The following is a 7394-nucleotide window of genomic DNA, read 5'->3' as shown; positions in this document are numbered from 1 at the left end:
GAGGGCGTGCAGCCCTCTTAAGGCAAGAACGCGTAGTCCTTTGAAGATAAGGGCGTGTTGCCCTCTAAACGTGATGCAACCCTCTGATGGCGAGGACGTGTAGTCCTCTTAAGTTTAGGGCATGCAGCCCTACAAAGGTGATGGCGAGTAGCCCTCTGAAGGTGAGGGCGTGAAGTCCTCTGAAGGTGAGGACGTGTAGTCCTCTAATAGTGAGGACGTGTAGCCCTCTAAAGGTGAGGACATGTAGTCCTACGAAGGCGAAGGTGTGTTGCCTTCTTAAGGTGAGGACGTGAAGTCCTCTGAAGGCGAGGACGTGTAGTCCTCTGATGGCGAGGACGTGTAGTCCTCTAAAGGCGTGGGTGTGTAGCCTACTAAAGTTGAGGACGTGTCGCCCTTTGAAGGCGAGAGCGTGCAGCCCTCTGAAGGTGAGGGTGTGCTGCCCTCTGAAGGCGAAGGCGTGTAGCCCTCTGAAGGTGAGGACATGAAGTCCTCTAAAGGCGAGGACGTGTAGTCCTCTGGTGGCGAGGACGTGTAGTCCTCTAAAGGCTAGGGCGTGTAGCCCACTAAAGTTGAGGACGTGTCGCCCTTTGAAGGCGAGGGCGTGCAGCCCTCTAAAGGTGAGGATGGGCAGTCCTCTGAAGGTGAGGAGGTGCAGTCCTCTGAAGGTAAGGGCATGCAGCCCTCTGGAGGTGAGGACGTGTAGCCCTCTAAAGGCTAGGGCGTGTAGCCCTCTAAAGTTGAGGACATGTAGTCCTCTTAAGGTGAGGACGTGCAATTCTCTGAAGGCGAGGATGTGTAGTCCTCTAAAGGTGAGGACGTGCAGCCCTTTGGAGGTGAGGACGTGTAGTCCTCTGAAGTTGAGGACGTGCAGTCCTCTGAAGGTGAGGGCGTGTAGCCCTCTGATGGCGAGGACGTGTAGTCCTCAGAAGGTGAGGTTGTGCAGCCCTATGATGGCGAGGACGTGCAGTCCTCTTATGGCGAGGGCGTGTAACCCTCTGAAGGTGAGGACGTGTAGTCCTCTGAAGGCGAGGACGTGTAGTCCTCTGAAGGTGAAGACATGCAGTCCTTTGAAGGCGAGGGCGTGCAGCCCTTTGATGGCGAGGACGTGTAGTCCTCTGAAGGCGAGGGCGTGCAGCCCTCTGATGGTGAGGACGTGTAGTCCTCTGAAGGTGAGGGCTTGCCGCCCTCTGATGGCGAGGACCTGTAGCCCTCTGAAGGCGAGGACATCAAGTCCTCTGAAGGCGAGGACATCAAGTCCTCTGTAGGCGAGGACGTCTAGTCATCTGAAGGCGAGGGTGTGCAGCCCTCTGATGGCGAGGATGTGTAGTCCTCTGAAGATGAGGGTACTAGTACCCAAGGGTCCACCCTTATGAGAAAGCAAGAGATTGACTCATTGAGAGGGCCGATCATTCCAAATTCAAAAAGATGGGACATTAGATGTTGGAAATCTATGCAGTTAACATGATTTTTAGGGATACAGATGTACGCAATCTTTATCTTGAAATGCGATAAACGCGGACTTTGTATGCAACAATGTAATGTAATGGAAATTTTGTTCAATGTTCATGACATTCTTTCCCTAATTTGTGATTTTGATTTTGATTTAATTTTTTGGAAAACACAGATTGACTGTCCTTTTGAAAGAGGTGATAATTCATGCGACCTCATCCTATCTTTTGCAAATCTCTCCGGGAACTCCCTCAGAGTGTATGTTTTGTTTGATTTAGTCACTTGACCATTTTGGAGTGACGGCAATGGAGTCGTTTGACGTTTAATCAATCCATTGAAATCCCAGGGTTTGTCCCCTCTTTTTTTTATTTAAAAACATCGATGGGTGAGAACTTTTGATCTGCCCCTATGTTCACTTGAGGCTCATGCACGATGTCCCTCATTGCCCCAGTGTAAGGCTTTGAGGTACCAATTGTTATCTTTCGTCATGACCTTGTAGCTGGGAACCTATTGGGTGAGAACTTCTAATCTGCCCCTAGGTTCGCTCGAGGTTTATGCATGGTGCCTTTCATTGCCCCAGTGTGGGGCTTTGAGGTACCAATCGTTGTCTTTCGTCATGTCCTTGTAGCAGGGAACCTATTGGGTGAGAACTTCTAATATGCCCCCAGGTTCACTTAAGGTTTATGCATGGTGCCTTTCATTGCCCCAGTGTAGGGCTTTGAGGTACCAATCATTGTCTTTCGTCATGACCTTGTAGCAGGGAACCTATTGGGTGAGAACTTCTAATCTGCCCCTAGGTTCACTCGAGGTTCATTCACGATGCCCCTCATGGCCCCAGTGTAGGGCTCTGAGGTATCCATCTTTGTTTTCACAACCTGGTAGCAAGGAAGAATGAAAGAAGCAGTTGATTCTTGCAAAAAGAATTTTCCAAGGACGAGAAATAGTTGAAGGATTTTTTCAATCGACGGATTAAGTCAAATGACTCCTATTCTTGATAACTCACTTCTCTCTAAAAAGACAAAATTTCTGGAATGATAAAATGAGCTCACATAAATGTCTATATTTTTACTTGAAAACACAGTCAATCAAATGTTTTTTTTTCTTTTTGAACTTTTCTGCTTTACTTGTTGTTTACGACACCCCACCAACGTGCAGGACGAGTAATCTCTGATTGAACGGTCTTGGAAGTCAACACTCAGAAGTGCAGGTCGCTTGAGCAAACAAACCAATGGAAGTTGAATAAGCAAAGATGTGTTATTGAGAGGATCAAATTTATCCATATTATTTAGCATTGTAATTGTGGTTTACAATAATGGCATAAACTTGAAAATCCTAATGAGTCATTAGAGACATCTAACAACCTTCAAAATTGCCCCATGTGTGGCATCTCTTGTCAATGTTAGGATTCACAAGCGATTCTCCTCAAATTTCAGCCAGCTCGCATCAATTAGACTTGACACCTTATGCTTCAGGGCCCTACAATGCTCAATGGAATGCCCCAGAACTCCTCCATGATATGCACACGTCGCGTTCGAGTCGTATCCTCGGAAAAATGGAGGTTGAGGAAACCTAGTAGGGGTTATGGCTACCATTGCATTATCAAGTAGATAAGGGAGTAAGTTAGCATAGGACACCGGAATTTGGGGTGAATCCTACAGGCTTTTTGCTGCAAAATTCCTTTTTTGGTTTTCGCTAAGGGTGGTGTTTGGGCATTGGTTGTGTGGTAGGTGGGTTTTGTGGTTGATTTAAGGATGGCCTTTGTGGATAACTGGGTGGTGGGTAAGGAGAAGGGTTGTTATTGCCTGAGTAATGACATTGTTGGGTTGATGGGAAATTTGGTCGTGTAGGAATGGCAGTCACAGCAAGGGTTTCTCCCTTATCCTCTTCATTTGCCCCAGTTTTTTTTTTTTTTTTTTTTTTTGCATTTTGCCTCTTTTCAAATCCACTTTGATCCTTTCGCCAGCGAACACCAAATCCGCAAAGCTTGAAGGTGTGTAGCCCACCATCTTTTCATAGTAGAATACTGGTAATGTGTCTACTATCATTGTTATCATTTTTTTCTCCGTCACTGAGGTGCCACTTGAGCAGCCAGGTCTCTACACCCTTGGGCGTATTCTTTGAAAGATCCGTACCCCTTTTTGCACATGTTCTGTAGTTGCATCCTATCTGGAACCATATCAAAATTGTATTGATACTACCTAATGAACGCAACCATTAGGTCCTTCCAAGAATGGACTCGGGAAGGTTCCAAGTTAGCGTACCAGGTAACGGCTACCCCAGTAAGACTTTCATGGAAGAAATGTATCAACAGTTCCTCATCTTTTGCGTATGCCCCCATATTCCGACAATACATCTTTAGATGGTTCTTGGGGCAAGTAGTCCCCTTGTACTTGTCAAAGTCCAACACATTGAACTTAAGAATGACCATGTTTGGGTACTAGGAACAACTCTTCTATGTCAGTAAAGGAATAATCTCAGCCTCTTTTAATGGCCCTGAGCCTTTCCTCTAGATGATCCAACTCTCCCATTTCTGCCATAGCATGAGGGTTTTTACCTGTTGTGGAATGCTAAAGGTGTGGTTGTGGGTGATACTGAGGGCCTTCCAAAGTGTTTTGTAGGGGTATATCACCAACTGCTTGCCTTTCAGTGGCATATCCGAGGCAAGGCTCGAAGTCGGCTAGATTGTGGTTGGGCATTTCATGTGTCTCCCCCATGGGTCAAGAGACATGTATATGATGAGGTTGTCGGCTCTCAATGAGTATGGGATCGGAGTTATTGACATCCTCATTGGGAGTGTATGCCACATTGGGTGGTGTATAGTTGGGAAGCAAGCCATATGGTGGGAAGACATGCTTGTTTTGAATTTGCGCATAATGGGGGCCGCCCGTACTTCCCAAATCTTTGCCTACCATATCTGAGGTTGGATGATTCATTTGGTTAAGATCAGATGGGGACATTGGGTTCAGGCTCATCATGGCCTCCATCATTGTGGCCATTTGCTCTTTCATGGCTTTCATGTCGGCCTTCATCTATTTTTGCACCTCCTCTACTTCACCCATTACTTTAGCTCTAGCACGGGTTCGGTAAGGGCGCCGTAAAGCGTGTTCTTTACGGTTGATACCAATGATTAAGTTCATTTTTTTTTCAAAGAAAGAATGCAATGAGCAATGCAACCAATGAAAAACATGAATGTATGTGAATGATGCATAATTGAAGTATTGCGAATTTTTACGCAGGACATGGGGTTGAATCAATTTAAATTTTCAACATGGTCCATGACATCTTTGTCAAGGTGAAACTGGAAGTAACTAGGACATCAACAGTCCTAAATATGTTTGGCAGTAGACGAAGCAACGATGTAACCCGATCCATCTTTTTCCCTAATTTTTTGCAAGATGGTTACTTCCACACTTCAACTTGACTTGATGAACCTTTTCGTAAAAGCATGAGCTTGGTTCAACCCCGTAATCCAAGGAATGGCAATTTCAATTGCCAATAATTTGACAATATTTCACAAAGATGAATGACTCGAGCATACTTAAGCTATACATGGCAAATGTAATTATGAAATTGAGATGCCCGAAGAAACAACTTTTCTTAGTTAACCATGCATTAGGTACCATGTTCAATCATTTTGCTTTTAAGTGAAACGGGTTTATGATCCCAACATGATTGGCTCATGGTACCGAATATATGCAACTAAGAATGCAGCGTAAATTTTCATTCTTCTTTTTTTTTTGTTTTTGTTTTGCAGAGGAAAACGCAAAGATCATGCATGGGCAAACATGAAAACAAAAGGTATGCAGTTTGTAGAACCAAAAGTATGTTGAACGCATATGCATAATGATGCAATGACTCATGCAAAATGTGATGCTAGAATATGATAACGGACAAATGCAGGAACGATATGTTCATTATGATGCCATGAAGAGATGCTTATGCGATGCATGATATGAATGCATTTACGGACACGAGGGCTCGGAAAATTATCTCTTCTTACTTGCGCATTTGGGGATGCAGTGCCCCATGTGTGCAGTTTAAGAAGGTGATATGGATCTTCCGGCTTCCCATGACAAAAGACGAGACCAACATACAACGCGTGCGTGACGACATGATGTAGACGCGCAAAAGCATAACACGGGGATGCACATAGTACGACAATATCCACAAATAATTACAAGCAAAGGCCTACATGACATTTAGGACTACATGCAAGGCAGTGTTTAAAACGATACGCAGCGTGTTTGCTCTGTGCCCCTATTTTAGGGACCTACACGGGAGGAACCAAAAGGTCTTTTAATGATAATTCCCAAGGTGGTCATATCTCTCTTGATGGTCTCTAGAGGTATCATCCCCTTCAAAGAACATATTGCGGCAGTAGGGACTACTAGCAACAATATGTTATCAAAGAAAAAAACTCTAGATGAGGGTTCATTGTAATCAAGCAAGTCGGAGACCTAGCACGACCACAAATTCACCTCCACTCCTTATGTTCCCACGGACCCAGGTATAGGGCCCCTTTTCAACTCACCGTGTGTGCAAATAGTGTTGGTGTTTGTGTGAATCAAATGAATAAATATTTACCTCATGCATACATTTTAAAAACACACTAAAAGCAACAAAGATTTTATATATACAAGATCATAAGGAAAGAAATAAAGAAAAAGGAACAAAGGAGAAGTCATGGTAAGGAAAGCACATTGATTGATTGGCCTAACTCTCTAACAAGGGTCCCCAGTGGAGTCGCCAACTGTCGCAACCTACCCTTCGGCGGGAGGGCGACGCGAGACTCACGGGTGCATCTTCCAAGAAAGGAAAATGCGCGGAGTTGCCACCAACGTTTATTCGAGGAAAACGTCGGAAAAACCGGAAAAGGTGTGGTCTACGAACTTTAAGTGTCTTTTTATGTCTTTTTGTATTTTTTATCTTTTTGTGATCGACAAAGGTGTTTCCCTTGCTCCTATGTATTCCTTAATTGTGATAAGGAAATCAGACCTACATAGTTCTTTGAGAACTGAACGTTGGTTAAGTTGTTTTTATCTTTTTTTGCAAGATATATTTTGACCAAACAAAAGTCATTTAAGGTGTTAGACCATTTAAACAATCTTTTGATTCTTTTGAAAGGAGAGAAACATTAAGGTGTTGGACCATTAACGATCTCTTTGTTTTTTGAAAGGAGAGAAACGTTAAGGCATTGGACCATTAACGATCTTTTGGGGTGGTCAACAAAAGCGGAGCTTTTGCTCCTACGTATCCTCAATTGCGATGAGGAAATCAGACCTACGTAGTTCTTGCAAACGCGGTAAGGTTACATGTTGATTTCATGCTTTTGAACGGTCCACGTTAACCGATAAAAGCAAAGAGGATCGTTTAAGGCGTTGGATCTTAAAACGGTTTTTAAGTGATTTGTGGACAAAGCTTGATTTATGAGTTGATTTTAGCCTTAGTTTCACTTTGGTTATTAGTCAATTGATCCAAGAAAACTTCCAAAGAAAAATGTCCGATTGATTTTTTTGATTATTTTATCCAAAGATATTTTGATTATTTTATTATTATTTTGCTTTTTTTGGTTTAACCGAGATTACAACGTGAACGACCGGTTAGATTTTGCTTTAAAAGTGATTAAATGATATTACAACACAAATGATCGGTTGAAATTCATTTTATCATTTATTAGGTGAGAAAACGACTTAAATAAACGGTAAAAACGTGTTAAAGACGGAAGAAAAGAAAACCAAAAATGATCGAAATGAAGATGAAAGCTTAAAAAAAAAGAAATGAATTGAAAGTCTCGGATTCGAAAACTTAACCGTTGAAGAACGAAGAATGAACCAAGAACGGATGAAGAATGGTGAAGAACGACAAAAAACCTTCACGGATTTGCTCACGGAAACGTCTTGGAAGCGTTACGGAAGCACCTCGGCTTGGATTTTCTACACGGAAAC

The sequence above is a fragment of the Glycine soja genome, chromosome 9 (genome assembly GCF_004193775.1).
Source record: "Glycine soja cultivar W05 chromosome 9, ASM419377v2, whole genome shotgun sequence".
In the NCBI taxonomy this organism is placed as follows: Eukaryota; Viridiplantae; Streptophyta; class Magnoliopsida; order Fabales; family Fabaceae; genus Glycine; species Glycine soja.
Note: the sequence above shows the minus strand (reverse complement) of the source record.